This window comes from Ranitomeya imitator, chromosome 2 (assembly GCF_032444005.1).
Source record: "Ranitomeya imitator isolate aRanImi1 chromosome 2, aRanImi1.pri, whole genome shotgun sequence".
NCBI lineage: Eukaryota > Metazoa > Chordata > Amphibia > Anura > Dendrobatidae > Ranitomeya > Ranitomeya imitator.
The window spans coordinates 462,644,542-462,666,992 of NC_091283.1; the positions used below are offsets into that span (position 1 = coordinate 462,644,542).

Below are 22,451 nucleotides of genomic sequence, written 5' to 3' on the forward strand. Positions count from 1 at the left end.
TGACCGGAAATAAAAAGGTTACCACCAGTCCCCTATATTCTTCATAACCAGCGCAGGCAAAATCGACAGCTGCAGGCTGCAGCCCTCAGCTGTCAGCATTATCTTGGCTGGTTACCAAAAATAGAGGGGTCCCCACATGTTTTTTGTTTTTTTAAATATTCAAATAAATAATGAAAAAAAATGGTGTTTGGTCTCCCCCATTTTTGTCAACCAGCCAACCTAAAGCAGACAGTTGGAGGCTGGTATTTTCATACTGGTAAGGGGCAATTGATATTTTCCATCCCCAGCTTAAAAATAGCAGCTTACAGACTCCCCAGAAAAAGCTCATCAAAGGATGCACCAATTCTCGTGCTTTGCGTGGCTGTTTCCACTTGTCTTGGTGTGATAGCAAGTGGGGTAATATTTGTGGGGTTGATGTCAGCTTTGTAATGTCAGCTGACATCATGCAAAGGGGGTTGGTAATGGAGAGGCGTGTATAAGACCTATAATCAAAAAGTTAGTTTTTATTGTGTAAAAGAGCCAAAACATAAAAAAAACTGTGTACATGAGATATAACTGGAGTGGTATCCTATCTAGGCACCTACTTTTACACATGGAGTGGCGTGCATCCTTATTCTTTATCAATTTTACCATACGTGGAACAGCCTAAAAAAAGGCCCCTAAAAACAATTCCTGAATTGTCATGGGATCTTGAAAGAGAATCCCGATATCTCATTGCATTGGCCTTGAACTACATAGTGCTACCATTGCTGAATATATCAAAACTCAATGAATTTCAAGAGGATTGAGAGTCTTTCTATGTACTACTCTTCTTCAAGAAAATGCTGATTTTTGTCAAAGATTTGAACAGGTTTTTTTTTAATAAATGCTCTTTGGACCTTATGACTGGAACACCTTCACAAAGAAATAGCAACCTGCCAGACTAAAGTGCAAAGTATTTAGTCTCAAATTAAGCACACTCTACCAAAAGAGGAATTTGATGCTATTAAAATCCGCACTAAAGAAAATTTAGACTCCTTCTAACAAGAAACAGAAAAAAGAAAACAACGAAAATGTATTCGTGACACCCAAGACTATTTGCAAAATAGAGTGTACAAATGGAGGGGTTCCGCCTCCTCCTATCTGTACAACTACAGAAATTACAGATATACAGGCGGCTCATCAGCATTCAGTTCAGACAATGAAAGTATGGACTCAAGCAGACCTTCTTTTTTAGGACCAGGCAGGAGATACAACCAAAGAAAAGGATGGTGGGGGCAATGCAACCAAAATCAATCGACACATGATGCACACAAGATCACAGGTAGTACTAATTCCAATATAGTCATTAATATTTCATCTAAGTCCTTAGACCATACACAACTACAGTTATTACAAAAAGGTTTATCCTTCAGTCCTACTTATAAATTTAATACATTTCAATTAGATTTGTATTTGAAAAGATTTTATAGAAACCTCAGACTCAAGACTTACTTTCACACCCAGTTCCCCTCTCGTAAACTGACACAAACGGCTATCCCTACATCAGCAAATCTGTCTGACCTAGGCCTCAAATTATGTAGCTCATTTTGTTCACCTAAAAATAGTCCACCAGTATAAACTTTCATCTCACTTATAGAAAAAAGAGGTCTCTGTATTTACTAAACAAATCTCTAGAGGAGAATTACATTTCCAGCCCAATATTGATTCTACACAGTGAACAGCACTTCAAATACACATCTGATAAAGACATCATTATAAAACCAGCTGATGAGGGTGAAGCCACAGTAGTTATGGACCGTAACATGCACCATAGTGAAATTATATTATAACTCAACAACCAAAATGTCTATGTACCTCTGTCCAATAAACCTACTGCCTCAATATAGGATACTATGGTTCCTTGTAGAAGCCCATAACTCAGGCATTATAAACTAAAAAACTCAACATTTTTTAACTAAAATAGATCAAATTAACCCAGTAATTTTCTTACTTCCAAAAATCCACAAACAACTAAACAGACCTCCAGGAAGATCCATAGTGGCATCTACTTATTCTGTTTTAACCCCCTATCAATTCTACTCGATAAAATACTGAGTTGGACAATTATCTAAAGACACCTTATTACTTTAGTGACATTTGATGTCAATAACTTGTATACTTCAACAGAACATTCTAAGAGCATCCGAGCAACTACACTGTTAATCAAACCCCAATTGAACCAAGAGTTACTAATATTCTAATAGATCTCTTAAAATTAGTTCTCACTGAAAATTTCTTTTTGAAGATACATTCTAGGAAAAAGTAAAAAAAGGTTTTTAAAAACATAAAAAATATATAAAAGTTCAAATCACTCCCCTTTCTCCCCATTCAAAATAAAACAATAAAAAAATCAAACATACACATATTTGGTATCGCCACATTCAGAATCGCCTGATCTAACAATATAAAACAAGAATTAACCTGATTGTCAAAACGCCAGAATTACAATTTTTTTGGTCACACACTGTAGCACTAAAACATGCAAACATGAAACTTAAAAATTGAACTAGGACCTGGTATACGAGAGATGCCTTAATGTGGCTACCAGGTACACATGAATTGGCCAATTTATGCGCTAAACGCTTTCATTTTTTCATATTTCTAGTGCAGTAATGCAGTTCAATCATGTTTTATGTTTGCAAGTTTTGGCGCCGCAGTGTGCTACCTTATTTATTTGACTGTTTATGAGTTGGTGACTCTAGGTTCAGCACCTGTTCACACTTAGTCTATGTTTGGATGTGACGGTCAGTTTTTTGAAATTTGTATTCATTAGCCTTCTGACCGAGCACTCCACCTCTTAGCCACAGGTGTTTTAATCGCAGCAGGTCCGTTACCCCTCCACAGAAATTTAGTCTAAGATGAGGATTCACAGTAGGTTCCGCTTTTCAGATGAAGACGTTTATTCTCAACGAGGAAAGGAATGTCTAGGTCCTGGTATACGAGAGATGCTTTAATGTGGCTACCAGGTACACAGGAACTAGCCAATTTATGCGCTAAACGCTCTCATTTTTTCATATTTCTAGTGCAGTAATGCAGTTCAATATTCATGTTTGCATGTTTTGGCGCCGCAGTGTGCTGCCTTATTTATTTGGCCGAGTATAAGCCGAGGCACCTAATTTTGCCACGGAAAACTGGGTAAGCTTACTGACTCGAGTATAAGCCGGGTATGTATTGTCCCCTCATTCCTATCCCGATATGTGTGGTTCCCCCTGTCCTGTCCTGCTCTGTGTGGCCCCTGTTATATGCATGGCTCCCTGGGTCCTCTCATTGTATGCATTGCTCGGCTCCCCCATCCTTGTATGCATGGCTTCCCGTCCCATCTTGTATGCATGGCTTGGCTCCCCCCTCCCATCTTTGTATGCATGGCTCCTCCTTCCCATCTTGGGTGCATGGCTAGCCTCGTCCCATCTTGTATGCATGGCTGGGCTCCCCTGTCCTCCCCCGTCATACTCACTCTCCTCACACTGTCGCTGAATGTCCCCTCATCTCCATTTTGTCCAGCGCAGCAGCTTCTTCCTGTGCTGAACGGTCACATGGTCCCACTCATTAAGGTCATGAATATGCACTCCACGCCTATGGAAGTGGAGACGTGTCCATATTCATTACCTTAATGAGCGGTACCACGTGACCGCTGAGCACAGGAACAGGAAAGAGCTGCCGGCGCCGGGACAGAGATGCAGGGATGGAGATGCAGAGATGGAGGGTGAGTATAATGTCTTCTGGTAGCCGGTGGCTGCAGCTGTCACTGTGCTAAAGCCGCCGACTCCCCCGCCAGCTTCCGGGACCATGACTCATGTATAAGCCGAGGGAGGGCATTTTCAGCACAAAAAAAATGTGCTGAAAATTTCAGCTTATACAAAAGTATATACGGTACTTTTTTTATGCAATACTGTGGAATTTTTGCATGCTTGTATTGTACAGATACTGAGCTTGTGATATGTATACAGACATTATAAATATATTGTGTGTTTATGTTACATGATATCTCTAGGAGGTGAATCTATTTGTCAGCTATAAATCCTGATGAGCAGCATCCTGGTGACCCCTCACCTCCTGCCGAGAAGGATAACGCTGCTGTGCCAATCTGCAACCTGACAGGACACAGCAGCTCAATTCTGAAGACTGAAGTTTTCCAGAGCAGTTTGGAGAGTAAATGACACCTGTGGGAATCTTGAGAGGGGGCTGCTATATCCGGTCAGGGTGCAGATTGGGCTCAGCCAGTGTTACCCTTTTCTGCAGGAGGTGGGTGGAAAGGTCACCGACACATCTGTGCTCATATCAGGATCTATAGTTGGCACAGACAGGGGTCAGGGCATAGTAGCATCCTTGATGAGCCAGCTGGTGTGCTTATAGTATGGCTGATGCAGTCACTGAGCACACCAGCCGACTCACTGACGATGCATCTGCTGCACGTGTAAACTGTAGCCTCTCAGGACACCATCCACTAGCACAGGCTCAGGCACTAACCTGGTGGGGGCTGGTCTGCTGCTGTTGCTCTGTGATCACTTTCTGTGACTGGGGAGAATACTGCAGGAACGTGGGCTCAGCAGGGATTGGATGCTGGAGTCCCACCCTCTTGTGACTCCCACTGGATGCCTCTCCCAGCTGTCTGTCACAGTGAAGCTCCTCCTGCTCCCTCCACACACAGCTCCTGTTTATGAAAACTCTGACACTGGGCCACCCCAGCTCATGGGTTTCAAACATCAATAAGGGTAGTAATGCCCTGATGGCGGCCCCTACCACCGAAGGTTCATATATCATCTGAGTGGTTTCACACTCAGTTACGGCCGGAGCGGTTTCAGACACAGGTACTGCTGGAGCCCAGGCAACACAGGTCTCAGGACCAGGTTCTGGTGCAAACAACATGGGTTTCAGGGGCAATGACTGGTTCAGACAACACAGGTTTCAGGAAAAGGTTCTGCTTCAGACAACACAAGCTTCAGGGACAGGTGCTGGTTCAGACAACACAGGTTTCAGGAACAGATTCTGGTTCAGGCAACAAGAGGGACCTGGCAACTGACTAATTGCACAACCCTAACTAAATCAAGGTGGCAGCTCAGGTGTATGGAAGAAGACTGGGCTGTGGGTACCAACAGGGCACCGGGACTAGAACTGCCGGGGCCGCGTCCAGTGTTGCAGGGGGGAAGGAAATGGAGGGTGAAGAGGACCCATGGCCTGCAGAGAGGGGGTGTTGTAAGCGAGGGAGGTAAAAAGGAGTTTTGCTTGAGAAGCGACAGGAAGTTCCCACCGGACAGCAGCAAGAGAAGAGACCTAGTGAGCGCCATGAGTAGCTTGAGTCCACATGCTAGCAAGAAGCGAGGAGGGAATGAAGGACTGGGGAATGCCGCCATGTGCAGGACAAAGCACATCGAGCAGGAGACTGGGGTATGGGATTTCTGACTGCAGAGTGCGCCGAACGGGAGATTTTTTTGAAAGGCTCCAGGATGCGGAGGGCAGCGTAAAAGGCTAGGGGCTCAATGGGTCATACCGGTGGCCATCCGCTGCTGCCAGAAGAATTGGAGCAGATTTGTTGGGTTGGGAAGCCTGAAGACCGCAACCAGGGCTGCCACTAGAAATTTCGGGGCCCCATACTGGCAAAATTTTCGGGGCCCCCTTGAAACTCTGCCCAGGCTCCACCCCAGCCCCGCCTCCAGGCTCCACCCCACGAACTGTCCACAGTCCCACCACTCTCTCTTGGAAAATCTCCACTTCTCACCTATCACACATTAACAGTTCCCATCACCAGATCACACATATAGCCGGCAGATTTTGTTTTGGCCAAAAGATTTTTTAAGCCGCCACCACAACAAGGTAGACACTTTTGGCCGGGCCCTACTCTACTGTAACCTACTAAATATTTGTTAAAATATGCAATACAATTTAGGTATATTTTTATTTATTTTTCAATTTTTAAAATGACCTATAATACTACATACAAGGAACAAATACCACAACACTATGACCAGATGACATATTACCACCACAGTGATCGAATAATATAAAATACAAGGAACAAATACCGCTACACCATGACCAGACCACATATTACCTCCACATCATGACCAGACCACATATTACCAACAATGACTGAATACTACAATACTGATCAGTAATACAAAAAAAACCCACAATACTATCACCATCAGTGCCATTATGCACAGGAGATCTGTAATTAGTAAGCAGTGTCTGTGTACAGGTAATACAGTGATCACTGGTGACATTACACACAGGAGCTCTGTATATAATGTATAGATAATACAGTGATCACTGGTGACATTGTACACAGGACCTCTGTATATAGTATACAGTGTATAGTGTAAGTGTATAGGTAACACTGACTCACCAGTGACGTCTCTAGGTGAAGTCCTTCATCTTTCATCCAGCACAGACCGCCATCACTTTATCCAGCCAGGACTCGTCTCTGCAGGAAATAAAACAGTTATCTCGAGTTCCGCTTGTAGAACACATTACTTAATTTTCCCAACTTCTACATTACACCACATGAAGAAGGCAACATAGTATCACTCTACACAGTAACAGGACCGCCCCCCCATTTAAAACAGTATACTCAAAAAATAAAATAAATACATCACTGCAATAATAATATCCCTTAATTAGCCCCTATGGTAATATTCGCCATCCTGGCCACCGTGTGTCTCATTTCAGGCTCCAGCCATATGTTCTCTCATCCTGCCCTCATGAGTATCCATTCTACCCCATATGATCTCCCCATCCTGCCCCATCTGTCTCCATCGTATCCATCCTGCCCCATCTGTTTCCAATCCTGCACCATCTCTGTCCAGCACTCTGCCCCATCTCTGTCCAGCACTCTGCCCCATCTCTGTCCAGCACTCTGCCCCATCTCTGTCCAGCACTCTGTCCAGCACTCTGCCCCATCTCTGTCCAGCACTCTGCCCCATCTCTGTCCAGCACTCTGCCCCATCTCTGTCCAGCACTCTGCCCCATCTCTGTCCAGCACTCTGCCCCGTGTCCAGCTTTCTGCCCCCCATGTGTCCAGCTTTCTGCCCCCCATGTGTCCAGCTTTCTGCCCCCCCCGTGTCCAGCTTTCTGCCCCGCCCCCCCGTCCAGCTTTCTGCCCCCCCCGTGTCCAGCTTTCTGCCCCCCCTGTGTCCAGCTTTCTGCCCCCCCCCCGTGTCCAGCTTTCTGCCCCCCCCCGTGTCCAGCTTTACTGCCCCCTCTGTGTCCAGCTTTACTGCCCCCTCTGTGTCCAGATTTACTGCCCCCTCTGTGTCCAGATTTACTGCCCCCTCTGTGTCCAGATTTACTGCCCCCTCTGTGTCCAGATTTACTGCCCCCTCTGTGTCCAGATTTACTGCCCCCTCTGTGTCCAGATTTACTGCCCCCTGTGTCCAGATTTACTGCCCCCTCTGTGTCCAGATTTACTGCCCCCTCTGTGTCCAGATTTACTGCCCCGTATCCAGCTTTACTGCCCCCTGTGTCCAGCTTTACTGCCCCCTCTGTGTCCAGCCTTCTGCCCCCCCTGTGTCCAGCTTTACTGCCCCCCTGTGTCCAGCCTTCTGCCCCCCGTGTCCAGCTTTACTGCCCTTCTGTGTCCAGCGGCCTTCTGCCCCCCCCCCCCGTGTCCAGCTTTACTGCCCCCCTGTGTCCAGCGGCCTTCTGTCCCTTCTGTGTCCAGCTGCCTTCTGCCCCCTCTGTGTCCAGCTGCCTTCTGCCCCCGTGTCCAGCTGCCTTCTGCCCCCTCTGTGTCCAGCTGCCTTCTGCCCCCTCTGTGTCCAGCTGCCTTCTGCCCCCTCTGTGTCCAGCTGCCTTCTGCCCCCTCTGTGTCCAGCTGCCTTCTGCCCCCCTGTGTCCAGCTGCCTTCTGCCCCCTCTGTGTCCAGCTGCCTTCTGCCCCCCTGTGTCCAGCTGCCTTCTGCCCCCTCTGTGTCCAGCTGCCTTCTGCCCCCCTGTGTCCAGCTGCCTTCTGCCCCCTCTGTGTCCAGCTGCCTTCTGCCCCCCTGTGTCCAGCTGCCTTCTGCCCCCTCTGTGTCCAGCTTTACTGCCCCCCCGTGTCCAGCGGCCTTCTGCCCCCGTGTCCAGCTGCCTTGTGCCCCCTCTGTGTCCAGCTGCCTTCTGCCCCCTCTGTGTCCAGCTTTACTGCCCCCCTGAGTCCAGCGGCCTTCTGCCCCCGTGTCCAGATGCCTTCTGCCCCCGTGTCCAGCTGCCTTCTGCCCCCTCTGTGTCCAGCTGCCTTCTGCCCCCTCTGTGTCCAGCTGCCTTCTGCCCCCCTGTGTCCAGCTGCCTTCTGCCCCCTCTGTGTCCAGCTGCCTTCTGCCCCCCTGTGTCCAGCTGCCTTCTGCCCCCTCTGTGTCCAGCTGCCTTCTGCCCCCGTGTCCAGCTTTACTGCCCCCCTGTGTCCAGCTGCCTTCTGCCCCCTGTGTCCAGCTGCCTTCTGCCCCCCTGTGTCCAGCTGCCTTCTGCCCCCCTGTGTCCAGCTGCCTTCTGCCCCCTCTGTGTCCAGCTGCCTTCTGCCCCCCTGTGTCCAGCTGCCTTCTGCCCCCTCTGTGTCCAGCTGCCTTCTGCCCCCGTGTCCAGCTTTACTGCCCCCCTGTGTCCAGCTGCCTTCTGCCCCCTCTGTGTCCAGCTGCCTTCTGCCCCCCTGTGTCCAGCTGCCTTCTGCCCCCCTGTGTCCAGCTGCCTTCTGCCCCCTCTGTGTCCAGCTGCCTTCTGCCCCCCTGTGTCCAGCTTTACTGCCCCCCTGTGTCCAGCTGCCTTCTGCCCCCTCTGTGTCCAGCTGCCTTCTGCCCCCCTGTGTCCAGCTGCCTTCTGCCCCCCTGTGTCCAGCTGCCTTCTGCCCCCCTGTGTCCAGCTGCCTTCTGCCCCCTCTGTGTCCAGCTGCCTTCTGCCCCCCTGTGTCCAGCTTTACTGCCCCCCTGTGTCCAGCTGCCTTCTGCCCCCTCTGTGTCCAGCTGCCTTCTGCCCCCCTGTGTCCAGCTGCCTTCTGCCCCCTCTGTGTCCAGCTGCCTTCTGCCCCCCTGTGACCAGCTGCCTTCTGCCCCCCTGTGTCCAGCTGCCTTCTGCCCCCCTGTGTCCAGCTTTACTGCCCCCCTGTGTCCAGCTGCCTTCTGCCCCCTCTGTGTCCAGCTGCCTTCTGCCCCCCTGTGTCCAGCGGCCTTCTGCCCCCCTGTGTCCAGCTGCCTTCTGCCCCCTCTGTGTCCAGCTGCCTTCTGCCCCCCTGTGTCCAGCTTTACTGCCCCCGTGTCCAGCTGCCTTCTGCCCCCTCTGTGTCCAGCTGCCTTCTGCCCCTCTGTGTCCAGCTGCCTTCTGACCCCTCTGTGTCCAGCTGCCTTCTGCCCCCCTGTGTCCAGCTGCCTTCTGCCCCCTCTGTGTCCAGCTTTACTGCCCCCCTGTGTCCAGCTGCCTTCTGCCCCCTCTGTGTCCAGCCTTCTGCCCAAACCCCCCCCCCCCCCGATCTCCGCTCTCCGCTCTCCGCTCTTAATAGAAAAAAAAAAAGTTCTACTTACCTGCCGCGCTCCTGATCTCTCCACGCAGCTGCACTGTGCACTCGCCGGCGACTGACAATGACGTCAGACGCCGGCGACCTGCACGCTGCGGCTGGCGGCTGTTAGGCTACGTTCACATTGGCGTTCCGCCAATGTGCGTCGCTGTTGCGCCGGCGACGCAGCGGCGACGCAGCGGCGACGCGCCCCTATGTTTAACATAGGGGACGCGTGCGTCGTTTTGGTGGCGTTTTTCGCCACGTGCGTCGTTTCCGACGCTAGCGTCGGACGCAAGAAAACGCTACATGTAGCATTTTCTGTGCGTCCAATTTTCGTCGGAAAACGACGCACGCGTCGCAAAACGCGCGCGTTTTTGCGCGCGTTTGCGTGCGTTTTAGCGTGCGTCGCGCGTTGCGTCGCCGACACACGGCGGCGCAACGCTAATGTGAACGTAGCCTTAACTATTGACGTGCGGGCGCGGGCCCGCACGTCAATAGCGTACAGCTGCAGCGCCGGCCGCCGCTAAGGGCCCGGTTCAGCCTGCGGCTGCCGGTAGGGGCCCGGTGAGCAGGTAAGAGGGGGCCCGCTCTGCTCATCGGGCCCCTTACGCCAGTCACGGCTGTAATGCCCTGATGGCGGCCCTGACCGCAACAAAAGCATCAGCCGGCTTTCAGCTTTCATCTGTGAAGAAGTGATCAGCATCGGACTCACGCTACGTGAAACAGATGCATGCATAACCTGTTGCCTTAAGTTACCCTGTTTTTTGCATTCTCTAGTTGAAAATATGACTTACCCCTTTTGCTCCTTGCAAGAAATATCCTCCCTGTATTAATTAAACTAAGCCTCTGTTAACCCTTGCTCTGCGCCTCTGTGTTGCTGCATCCAAATACCTGCTTTACACAGGCATCTCCCTACTGGGAAGCCTGCCTTATATACTTGGTGCCTCCCAGCTATTGGCTGAGGGCATTTCCAATGTGAGTGCGCTGCCCTTGTAAGAATTGGGGAGCATACCGGAGTAACTGCTGGAAGCGGGGAGAGGGACAATGCAGGGACACCATGATTGGCGTTACAAGGAGGAAGCATTGCTGGGTGAGGAATAGAGCTGCAGTGACAGAGGTTTTAGATCTACAATAGTCCTTTAGCCTCATTTGCATATCAATTCAAACTGTAATTTCTCAATAATGGAGGGACAGACTGGCCATATAAAGATATTGCTGGACTTGGCTTTGAAAGAGCTACATGTGCATATAAATTGTTTGGGGTTGGAAATCTTGCTGACAGATCGCCTTTAATGGGATAGATGGAACAGAATGCTAATTTGGCCATATGCAGTTATACTGACTGGTAGGTAGCAACAGGGAAAAAAGCTTTTTGCATGTAAGTTGTAACAAGCATCTCTGCCTTAATTAGGATACTAAGATTCATTAGAGTTTGGACTGCAAAAGGACCCTTTGCCTTGGTTGTATGAATCTAAAGATATAAAATATAGACACAATAAGTTGGCGCATCCTTGGGGCACAAGTGGATATGGCACTTATTTTTCAGATATTTGGACAATGAGAACTGCTGTAGATTGACACAATGAGGCAAGACTATAAGTGTAGTGCACAGTGGCACTATTACGTGGCATATGTGTGTAGCATTATAATATCTATTAGCTATTTTGAGCCTTTTCCCATAAAGCAGTCAGTCTCTGCCTTTTCTTGTATTTACATGTAGCTATTTTTTATTTCATGTAAATCTGTACTTTAGATCTCCTACTAAAAATGCAACCGTTTTAAGGAATCAATAATCCTGCATAGCCTTGAGTTTGAAGCACAGGAGCCTGGCTTGCGGTAATTATGCATTTATGTATATTAGCATTATCATATGCCTGACTGGTGCTCAGCCAGAATCCTTCTTCCATTAGCAAGGACATTTGCTTGCATTATTGAATTGCATTAATTTCTTTTCCCGGGCACTAGTTTACATAACATTATGCCTGTGATTTACTAGCTCAGGCAACTTCTAAACAAATATATTTTTCTGGTGGCTTACGTTGGAAAAGAATAAATATGAACAAGTGATTTATCCTAATCTCACCTGCTCCCTTTTAATGATGCTCAGATGCACAGTGTGATTACTTGATCTTCATCTGGAAGACTGTGCCAAACATAGTGTTGTCCTGAAGCTTCTGAAATCTGGCTAGGTTATTATGTCCTCAAGTCGTAATCCTACACTACACAATGCAGGGAGCTGTCCGTGGTGCTGGAATCGAAGCGCAAGGCAAATGAGGGCACATGGAGATGAAGAGGTTTGTGGCATCATTACAGTAAATTTGTAAAATTTATATATACTTTGGAAATCAGTTTATTGCTCAAATGCATCTTCAATAAAAAAATGCAACAAAAAATCTTTGAAAATTATCCAAATCACCAGAGCAATCCTGTAATAAATCCTTTATTATGGCAATAACATAAGCTAAAAATATTGAACTTTTCGGCCTCAATACGGCCTTTATCAAGACAAAAATAGAAAAGTAAAGGTATACACTGCATAGCTCATTTTTTCAGCTGTCTACTACTCTAATAACTTTAATTAACAATATAATTTTGCGTATACAACTCCCATTTGAAACTATGTGTTTCCATAATTACTACCTACGAACACTGTCCAATCTAATCCTTGCAAAGTTACAGATAGAAAGAAGGATAGACGTAAAACAAAAAAAATAAAATACTTGACTGCAAGGGTAGAAAATATATAAGGCTGGATTGATGTCTATAACCATTAAAACACATAGTTTTGCATAGGAGCTGTGAACACAAAACCATAAAGGCTACACACTGGGAGCCCTTATAAAGAGCAATTATGGAATTAGTCAAAGTAAAAAATTTGGGAGAAAGGAATTGCAGGATAGTCATTGATCTAGAGGATGTTCAGTCTTTTTTATACATGTCGATAATTCTCTATAGTATTGTAATGTGCATATAAATAAAAAAGTAGAAAAAACGCAATAGCACTCACCAATCAGTGGCAATTCAAACGTCCTTTATTGGAGCATATAGCAAAACATCTTCGCGGTTCATGGGAGGGAGTGAGAGAGGGAGTGCGACAGGCAAGACGACGACGGCCGTTTCACGCTAATACCGAGCGCTTCCATGGGTCTGTGTCCAGGAGGAAGTGACGCCTAGATAAGCAGGTAAAAAACCACCGGCTCCTCCCTCGCCACCTCCCCCCGAAACACCCAAAGTGCACAGTGCGTGTTAAATTGACACAAACACAAAGGACATTTGAATTGCCACTGATTGGTGAGTGCTATTGCGTTTTTTCTACTTTTTTATTTACATGGACACTTTGTTTCACGCAAGCACCGCCTTTCATTTGACCGGACTACCTATTGTTGGGAAACTCTCCACATCGAGTTATTAATCTCTGGAAAGTCGAGCTGTGCCGCTTACTTTTTTTCTTTTCTTGGATTGTAATGTGCATGCTCCGAGAAAAGCCAAAGAGCGCCAATGACCTGGAAGAAAAGCTGTCACCTGCGCATTATAATACTTTGCTCTGCCCTTGGCAAGGTAGAGAGAAGTGCGCCTTCACAGGAGCGCGATGGGGGACACTGTGATGATGATGTAGAATGCTTCATCCACATGAAGTAGGGAAGGAGAACAGCAATTGAAGGAAGAGAGGAGGCACCAGATCAAGATCAGAGGTGCCCACTGGATAGGATCACCCCGTCTATGAATATAATAAAAGGCTTTTTAAGATCTGCAGAGGAGATTGGGAACTTTTTTACAACAGCATGATGGAGGACACTGTGTGGATAATGTAGGATGGGACATCCACATGAAATAGGGAGGAAGACGTTGATAGCAGAAAGAGGAGGCTCCAGATCAAGACAAGAGACAGCCATCAGACAGGACCTCTCCGTCTGGGCGTATAATAAAATGTATTTTTTGAGATCTGCAAAGGGGATAGGGGACTTTTTTTTACAGCATTCTAGTACACTGTAAGAGACCTCAATGTTGATGGCCATACTTTATATATTGAAAATCTGGACACAGGCTCTCTTTAAATTGAGGTCTGCACTCAATAATAGATCAGAACAAATTAAAGGGTTATTCCTATCATGAATCTTCAGGAGCCCCATGCTCCCTTGTCTCCTGGATTCCTTCTTGCTGGGGCTTGGTGTACTCCTGCATTCTTGGTGTACTCCTGCATTTTTGACAGTTCTGGCCAGCAGCATAGTTGCCCCACTGTCTTGAACAGTGTAGTCTCCGATACAGAGTACAAAGGCACTAAAGTTAGCAGCAATTTGGTCAGCTTCAGAGCAGCACTTACAACATCTATAGTAAAGAGCTTGTATGTACTGCTCATTTACCTAAGAGACTGCAGCAGTGTCTAATTTGCTATGCAACGAGCACTAAAAATTTGTAATTAAAAATACGACTTTTTTTTAGAATAGAGAGGATTTTAAATAACAATTAAACTGCAACATTTTGTAATTTTTTTTAACCATTGAACATTTTGATACAACCCCTTTAGAAAGGAAACCTTAACTGTGTGAGCAAAGTGATATGGAATCACGTAAAAACAAGTATTTCCTGTAGAGAATACTCAGGTTAAAACCTTAACAATATAATGTTACAAAAAAAAAAGATCCTTAATATATTCAGACCTTTTAAAAACAGATACGGTAATTTTAAACCAAAGTTTGTATGTTTTAGACCTTTAGGGTTTTTATCCATAGCTCGTGTAATAACAGAGGATAATATGCTTCCAGGGGCTGACATTTAAAGACATTGACATTTTTTGCTTTATATTGTGATTTGTATCTTTTGTAAAGTGCTCTTTCTTCTGATACAAAATAAAAGCCAAGTGAGATCTTACTGGGATTATTAGACCTCTCTGGGGTAGCCTGTGGAAAGTCAGGATTTCAAAGTGTAATAATTTTTGTGTATAGCTCGGTAGTGCGTGTAAATCCAAGGAATTTCGTAATGTAACTTATTAGAGAAAGTTACCTGCGGGCTTTCTAGTAATGTTTGGAAAACTTGTCAGAACAAAAAAATGTGTGAAACAATCAATACAAGACAAAAAGTGATGGTAATGGGGAGGGGAGGCAGATGTAGCCGCATTAGCTCATTTAGTATTTCATTAAAAAGCAACATGAAGAAGGGGTGCTGAAGCAACCAGAGTAAGTATTTGATCCAGCAGAAGAAAGGAAGAGGCAATGAAAAAGGCTGTTCTGAGTATATAGAATGGAGAGCCCCTCTAAAAGGGCCGTGATATGGTTAGAAAACATCTCTTTATTTCTTTTCTCTCTCACTCCCCCACTCCCACTAAGGGGTTAGACAGATGGCTGTAACCCTTGTGCGAGGATCGCATTGTAATTCTTGGACTGACCGTCGGCTCTCCTGGCCTGAGCGTGACAGCTGCATAAAAATACATCACGCTGTCAAGCTTGATTTGTTAAGAAAATTACACGGGAGCCGACCCCATTTTTTTCAGAAAAACAATCTTTTATTAACTAAATACATGTACAGTAAGCTGCACTTACACTGCACTAATTGTATATGTCACTGATATTTGTATATCTACCTATGCTATGTGTATTTACTATATGTAATCCATCTATTCTATCCTGTCGGCTCCTGCAGTGATTTTACACTACGTGACTGTTGAATGGCTTTTCTTTTATCCATCTACTTAATATATATACATATATATATACTGTACATATATGTGTGTGTGTGTGTGTGTGTCACTGATATCTATATATCTATGTATTCTATGTGTATATATCTATTCTATTCTAACCTGTCACTTCGTGATTTTACTGTATGTGGCTGATGAATTGCCGGCTTTTATTCTTTCTATCTATCTATCTATCTATCTATCTATCTATCTATCTATCTATCTATCTATGTGTATTGAAGAATATTGCTTTTGAAAATGATGTGTAAATGACATAGAGAATTGCTGTATGTAAAAGCTCAAGTTAAAATGCTTTGCAACTGGATAGCAATCACACTGAATTCGGATGTAAATTGAATGCTAGGTGTGAAAAGTCGGATTGTACTCGCATGACATTTGCATTGTACTCGTGCAACAGTGAGACTCGGAACAATTTTTCATACGTTTCGTGTGACATCAGCCTTAGCCAATTTTTTGCGCTTGTCATGTCAAAAGCCAACACTTTTATTACAAAGGCACCTGATCAAAATCTGATCACATGATGTCTTGGTGTTAGGACCCCATCATTCAGCTTTAATCCACACAGGGAACCTGCGAGCAAGTATTCTATTCCCCCTGGAGTCCTGCCACATTGGAAGTGATCATTATATGGACCACTCATTGAAGACAGACACACCAAGACTGAATATTTACTGTAATTTTTAGGTAAACCTGCTACAATACAGTATGTTTCCTCACTGAGCCATTCCAATGTGACAATTGAGATAAATTCTGCTCTTCTACTTATTTAGGACTACCCATTAGTTCTAGCATAATTAGTTCTTGTGGTCCTGGCAATTCTAATGCAAATATTTGTACTTTTTCTGATAAATCGTCTGGGTCACAATGACTTTCCTTAAGCAAATGTTTTCTTGCATGTTTTTGATTTTTTGCATATAAACAAGTTAATAAGACAGATATTAGGTCACAAAATGCCAGGAGGTTGATTTTTTAAAAACAAACTATAATACCTCCTCAACAAGTAAAGGTCTCATTGGTTATTTTTCCCCGTTCCTAATAAATTCTTGTTGCGCTGCTATAGTAACTGTCTTAACTTCGATTAATGTAGAACGCATTAGGAAAGCATGTTATTATTATTCTAAATTAGGTTTTGCTTGAATTAATTTTTATGCATGGCTGCAGGGATGTAAAGAGTTTAAAAATGATAATTCTAACAGTCTTGTGTTTTTAAGATGAGATAGCGCACACAAGGGCACCCCGCTAAACGCATTTTGCATTGTGGATGTAGCTGGAGGCCTGACATATTGGTGCATCATCTGCTAAACTAACATTGCTTCGCCGTGACGCTAAGTGAGAATTTAGGATTAAGTACTGCAGCGTCCTCGCAAATAGCATGTAAAGGGAAAGGTGTTTTTTTTTCCATGGCGAAGTAAACTACTGTATATACTCGAGTATAAGACGAGATTTTCAGCCCATTTTTTTGGGCTGAAAGTCCCCCTCTCGGCTTATACTCGAGTCATACCCGGGGGTCGGCAGGTGAGGGGGGGCGGGGGCTGTCTAATTATACTTACCTGCTCCCGGCGCGGTCCCTGCAGTCCCTGCTTCTTCCAGTGCTGCAGATTCTTCCTGTACTGAGCGGTCACATGGTACCGCTCATTACAGTAATGAATATGCGGCTCCACCTCCCATAGAGGTGGAGTCGCATATTCATTACTGTAATGAGCGGTAACTGTGACCGCTCAATACAGAAGCAGGGACACAGTGCCAGCAGTAGGTGAGTATACGGGGAGGGGGAGCGCAGCGCTGCACGATATTTACCTCTCCTCGTTCCAGTGCAGCTCCATCTTCAGCGTCCTCTGGCTGTGATGCTCAGGTCAGAGGGCGCGGTGACGTAGTCAGTGCACGCCCTCTGCTGATCGTCAGTGCAGAAGACGGAGCCGCATGGGGAGCAGGTAAATATTAAAAGTGCTGGGCTCCTGAGCAAAGAGAGGTGAGTATGTGATTTTTATTTTTTTTTATCGCAGCAAAAGCATATGGGGCGAGTGATTATATGGAGCATCTTATGGGGCCATAACACTTGTGCAGCACTATATGGGGCAAGTGACTGTACGGAGCATCTTATGGGGCCATAACGCTTGTGCAGCACTATATGGGGCAAGTGACTGTACGGAGCATCTTATGGGGCCATAACGCTTGTGCAGCACTATATGGGGCAAGTGACTGTACAGGGCATCTTATGGGGCCATAACACTTGTGCAGCACTATAATGGGGCAAGTGACTGTACGGAGCATCTTATGGGGCCATAACGCTTGTGCAGCATTATATGGGGCAACTGACTGTACAGAGCATCTTATGGGGCCATAACACTTGTGCAGCACTATAAGGGGCAAGTGACTATATAGAGCATCTTATGGGGCCATAACACTTGTGCAGCACTATAAGGGGCAAGTGACTGTACGGAGCATCTTATGGGGCCATAACACTTGTGCAGCACTATATGGGGCAAGTGACTGTACGGAGCATCTTATGGGGCCATAACACTTGTGCAGCACTATATGGGGTAAGTGACTATATGGAGCATCTTATGGGGCCATAACACTTGTGCAGCACTATAAGCGGCAAGTGGCTATATGGAGCATCCTATTGGGCCATAACACTTGTGCAGCACTATAAGGGGCAAGTGGCTGTACGGAGCATCTTATGGGGCCATAACACTTGTGCAGCACTATATGGGGCAAATATCTCTATGGAGCATCTTATGGGGCCCTTATTACGCTTTATGCAGGATTATATGGGGCATATTTTAATATGGAGCATCTAATGGGGCCCATCAAACTTTATGGAGCATTATGGGGCTCCTGATTCAATATGGATATTCAAAAACACTTAACCTACTGATGTCTCAATTAATTTTACTTTCCTTGGTATCTATTTTTATTTTGAAATTTAACGGTAGTTGCTGCATTTTCCACCCTAGGCTTATACTCGAGTCATTAAGTTTTCCCAGTTTTTTGTGGCAAAATTAGGGGGGTCGGCTTATACTCGAGTATATACGGTATTTAAAATATTTAATTTCCACGGATTTTTAAAAAGTGTTAATGGCTATTAAGAAACTTAGACTTTAGTTTGAATCCAGGTATGTTTAAAAGGGCTGTCCAGGACTTTGATATTGATGCCCTATTCCAAGAAAAGGTCAAACATATCGTATCGTTGAATGGTCCGATTCGACCCCCACCATTCAACTGTAATGAGGTCCTGCAGTGGCCAATAGATATCAGTATATGGAGCCAGGACAACAAAGATCTGTACACTGAGTGGCCTTTCTTGGGTACTATAGCTCAATTCCTATTCACTTTTTATGGGAGCTTATCTGCAGTACCTGATAACGGCCACTACAAGGTTTGAGAGCAAATGAAGGAGCATCGCGCTCCGAAACGCGCGTTGGGGTTGGACCTGGTCTCTCATTCTTCCTGCGCCAATTAGGTATGCACTTACATTGTATGCTGTACATTTTCTACATCATGGCTGTGGCACTTGCCCAATACTCTATGTATTCTACATTATATGTGGGCTAATTTCCTGGCATGGCAGGTTTGTTTTGGCGGTCCGGTCCTTCTTATGGGCCACTGTAGCACATTTATATTCCCCTGAGTGTATCCTTTGTACCTGCTCATCTAGTTTTTACTGTTATTTAATAAAATTTATACTTTTTATGGGACTATATGGCTGCTTGTTCGCTTTTTCCGGTAAGGTTTGAGAGCTGTAGCATTCTGGCTCCATATAGTGTGTTCCTCCAGGCACTGCAGGGCATGGTAACAGCTGATCAATGTGGGTGCCGAATTTCGCACCCTCACCAGTTTGATATCAATGACCCACCTATCCAGAGGATAGGCTATCAATGTTATACTCTTGGACAACCCTTTTAAAGAATTTTGCTCAATAGGTAATTTATTGTTAATTTTGGCCCCTTAGAGACGTGATGATAGCAAGAAAACCATTATTTCCCATTGCTCTTCAAAACTGATCCCAATAACAGCCAAGAGACGATCAAGAGATAAACCTTAATAAAGTCCTCTTCTATGTAGAATCGGTGGCTCAATAAAGCTATAAAATATTTGGTCTGGTATCTAATCTCATCTCTGAGACCAAACTGTACCCGATTCCTTATAGCAGTCACATATATGAGAGGTGCTTATGAATGTCCATCTCCACTGCAGTGTGTGGAAAGTTTTTTGAGATTCCTCCTTCAGAATTTAAATGAGAGAGCTACATGCAATGATTGCCATTTTGTCTCCACTGCAAAGGATTGTGTAACGAATGGAAACGGAGGCACAGATGTAGAAGTTCACATTCGTATTTACTAGACCACAGTCCGGGGGCTCCGAAGAAGGCGTTACTGCATGAGCCCCAGACAGCCCTAGTAAATCCCCTCGAACAGGGACAGATGGAATGCCTGGAGGACACGGTTGCTACCTACAGTTAGACCCCATATGAACCAGAATGATACATCGATCAAAGCAAGAATCTCCCCAGCGCAGGATTTCTACCGTCCTCCAATTTAGAACAGGTTCATGGATCCGGAACCAGGGTAGACCTAGAAGCAAGGGGTGAGACAAATCTGGCAACACATAAAAACAGATTCTTTCAGAATGGGTTAGACCTACCCGGAGTTCCAAAGACACAGTCTGGAACCATATGGACTCCGACAGGGGTCTGCAATCCACAGATGTCACTTGCAACGGTTCCGATAAACGCTGGACTGGAATCTGATAACGATCCACAACCGCCTGCCGACTAAGGTTCCCCGCGGCACCAGAATCCAGGTGACAGAACTCCGAAAATCTTGTTTTGCCGATGGCCACAGAGACTGTTATTTGCAAAGCTAGAGATAGATGATCCTTACCTAGGGTAGCCTCTCCTACAGACCCTAGGCACTGGAGTTTCCCGGTCTCTTAGGACAAGAGCGGATATAATGCTTGGCACTGCCACAGTAGAAACAGCTCCCCTCCAGGCGACGCGCCTCCTGGCGACGGTTGACCAGATTTACACGATCCACCTCCATAGCCACAGGAGTGGGAGACAAAGTTGGAGAGTTCGCAGATTTAGGAGCACAAGCTACCTGGTGATTGGATTCTTTTTCACGTCTGATCTCGTTGGAGCATTCCTGAAACCGTAGATCAACCCGAACTGCCAGGGAAATCAGGTCATCCAGAACCGTAGGCAAGTCTCATCCCGCCAACTCATCCTTAACTCCTCCAGAGAGTCCCTGCCAGAAGGTAGCCACCAAAGCCTCATTGTTCCAGGAAAGTTCAGATGAAAGAGTTTGGAACTGCACCACATACTGAGCCACTGTAAGAGCCTCCTGTCGTAGTCGAAGCAGAGCAGAAGCTGTCAAAGTAGTTTGTCAAAGGTCTTGCGAATTGCCTCTAGAAAAGACTGGTGATTAGTAACCAACGGATCCACCCTCTCCCACAGCGGATTCATCCAGGCGAGCGCCTCTCCATCAAGATGGGACATGATGAAGCCAACTTTGGCCAAATCGGAAGCAAACCTATGCCCCAACAGTTCGAAGTGCAGTGTGCACTGATTTATGAACCCTTGACACAAAACGGGGTCGCCTCGGAAGCGGGTGGGAGCCGCTAAGCAAGAATCCTTACTTGCTGTGCAGTTCAATACCTGGACACAGGTGGCAGGAGCAGGTGCAATCGAAGAAGCAAGACTATCCAGGCGAGCAGATACATTGTGCAGGAAAGGCATGATCTTATCCTGTTGCTCCTTCAGCTGGGAGATCTCCTGACGTAACTCCATGACTGGTGATTTCTGGGATCCAGCAGGTTCCATGGCCGGAGCAATCTGTAACGAATGGAAACGGAGGCACAGATGTAGAAGTTCACATTCGTATTTATTAAGGTTTGATGTGGAACCACTAGACCACAGTCCGGGGGCTCCGAAGGGGGCGTTACTGCGTGAGCTCCAGACACCTGTAGAAAAACACCAAAAAAGGAAAAATTCAAGAAAACACACCAAAAACAGGCAGAGATGCTTACCTGTCTAAATGGGCCTCAATACAAATGCACAAGCAGGGTGCAGCGGACCCAAATAAAATAGCAAATGCACAGGTGCAATACCTAATGAAACAGCCAGCCTTCAATAAGGGTTTGGCCGTGTGGTACACCAATGCACTAAGATACATACTCTGTATGTGGCGTGTTCACACAAGGAATGCAAAGCATCTGGCTCCAGCCTATTAATAACGCCCTATGGTGGGCCCCAGACACCCGTAGTAAGTCCCCTCGAACAGGGACAGAATGGAATGCCTGGAGGACACGGGTGCTACCTTCAGTTAGACCCTGTACTCGTGGCGGCTGTCCCAGAGGAACAGACGGATCAGCAAGGTTAGCGAGTATTGCAGAGTTGACTGGAGGATACCGGGTGTAGAAGCCGGCGCCAGGGGTTCTGGCGTGGTCCGGAAATGAGGCTGGCAGACTGGCAGGACTAGACGGGTCCAGTGTAGATACTGCGGATGCAGTCCAGAATAGCTGGGTGACTGGTAGCAGAAGATCTGTGGAGACAGACAGAATAAGCAGAGTTCCTGGCAGATACTTCAGAAACAGAGGCGCAAGCTAACAGGAATCGGAAGTTTGCAACAGTAGATACTTGTTACTCCGGCACCCTCCCTATGGTGGAAGGGCTAGAAATAATAGACAAACACACGCCATTGGTTAGAGGCAACATTTGGAAAATGCACACTGTCTCTTTAAGAGGCCAGGAGCGAGTGCGCGTGCGACCTAGGAACCCTGCCTGGGAACCTGCTGGCCGCACGTCAGGAAGCAGGAGAGGAAGGAGGGGTGGGGGCTGCGTCCAGACAGCGTGAAGCCAGCACAGAGTGGGAGTCCCGACAGAGATTCCCCTGAGGTACAGTAAACAGACCGGGTGTAACAGATTGTCATAAAGATTTTGTAATAAGTCGAAGTTCCTGAGAGGAACAGGGTATATACTTTCCATAGAATTAATGACTGTCGGATCTATGTGTAGAAAATTCTAGACAGGTTATATTCTGACTCCGTAACTAGGCTGCAAGTGTGAGATTCCTTAGACAGTGCTTCTAAAGATGTCTTTATTGACTAGTACTCACACGGAGAACTTCATCAGATACCTAGACTAGACTGCAGAGGCTCCAGATGAGATTTATTCTCAGGCTGAATTCTTGTATTATGCGCTGTAGTAACAGCAACAACTACAGCAGCTAAAAACACAATTCTGAACCAGCAGTGTGCAGTGATGAACCTAGAAAGA

The 22,451-nt window shown here is 46.2% G+C and overlaps 1 long non-coding RNA gene across 1 annotated transcript in view; it reads right to left on the minus strand.

Moving 5' to 3' along the window:
- LOC138667494 (uncharacterized) overlaps nt 1-20,570 on the minus strand; it is a 51,530-nt gene extending 30,960 nt beyond the window's left edge. The window contains exon 1 of the long non-coding RNA XR_011318789.1: nt 19,820-20,570. This is a non-coding gene — a long non-coding RNA (uncharacterized lncRNA). The remainder of the gene's footprint in view (nt 1-19,819) is intronic.
- Between the last annotated feature and the right edge of the window lie 1,881 nt (nt 20,571-22,451).